The sequence below is a fragment of the Thermobia domestica genome, chromosome 11, assembly GCF_964235325.1.
Source record: "Thermobia domestica chromosome 11, izTheDome1.hap1.1, whole genome shotgun sequence".
NCBI classification, from domain to species: Eukaryota; Metazoa; Arthropoda; class Insecta; order Zygentoma; family Lepismatidae; genus Thermobia; species Thermobia domestica.
This window is the reverse complement of record NC_137464.1, coordinates 224,939,958-224,941,200: the sequence shown is the minus strand read 5'-3', so window position 1 is coordinate 224,941,200 and position 1,243 is coordinate 224,939,958.

Sequence of the window (1,243 nt, the reverse complement as noted above, 5' to 3'; positions counted from 1 at the left end):
GTTTTCTCGGGGTTCTCCCGTTTCCTCCCACTTTCTTCATTCCATCATTTCCTTCGTTTCTTATTATCACCGTCTCCTTTAGCCTAACCGGCATAACCGTGGGACTAAAACTCACAGATTTCATTTTTTTTCTTTCAGGCTTCAAATTTCTTATGCATTTTCCTTAATAGCATCCAGCAATCCCTCAACCAACCATAACGGATTTTTACCCTTGTTAGCTTTCGTATAAGCCTTACCTTTATCTCGACTTTTCAAAATACTATGAACTGATGGTTCATCCAGATAAATTATAATTTTATTATTTATTTCATTTATATAACATCAACGTATTGTACACAAAATTCCTATATAAAAACATTTCATGAACAAAAATAGAAATATAGAATCAATATTAAAATATTTAATTATCTAATGAGGTTTCATTTTGTGATGAAGCTGGACACTACAAGCGTCATCAACTATTTCGAAATTAAATTACAAAAACATAAATATATGTAAATGAGAAGTTTTGTATATTATTCTACATTTGTCTATCTATCTATCTATATGTATGTATGTATTTATGTATGTATGTACGTATGTGTATCTATCTAATGTATGTATGTACGGGTATGTACATAAGATTATCTATCTGTTTATCTATGTATCTATCTGTATAAATAAACAGGCAATTTTCCATAAAACATTCTAGTTCCTCAATTCAAACAGTATTTTTTAGTAAACAGTGGTTAAAGCATTATTAAACCCAGAAAGATCGTAATCAAATTAAATCGCACTCAAAACAACAAATAATCTAATACTCCATTATCCAAATAAAAATGTCAAACTAAACACAACAATACACTGAGCAGGGCTATGTGATTATATCACAATCACATAACAGTTTCATCACAATAAATGTGTATTCATCAGACTTTCTCTATTATCACATACTCTTACCCAGTGCATTGTTGTGTTCAGTTTAATAATATGGAAACAAGGCCTGATAGAATAGTTTAAAAAAATTGTGCAATCTAAAACGTAGTCAAAACGAAAGTATTTATCTTTTCAAATTAAAGATAACCTACCAATAAGTTAAAAAATCAACCAAATGTTACTCCAAAGAAAAGTCTGGGGGCTGTACCTTGAAATACGTGAAAAGAAAATATTGTCTCTACCAAACTCCAGTAAAAAGTATTAGTAATTACGTGTCTTTTAAGCATACAGTTATGAAATTTTTCAGCACTAGTTAATTATGTTATGC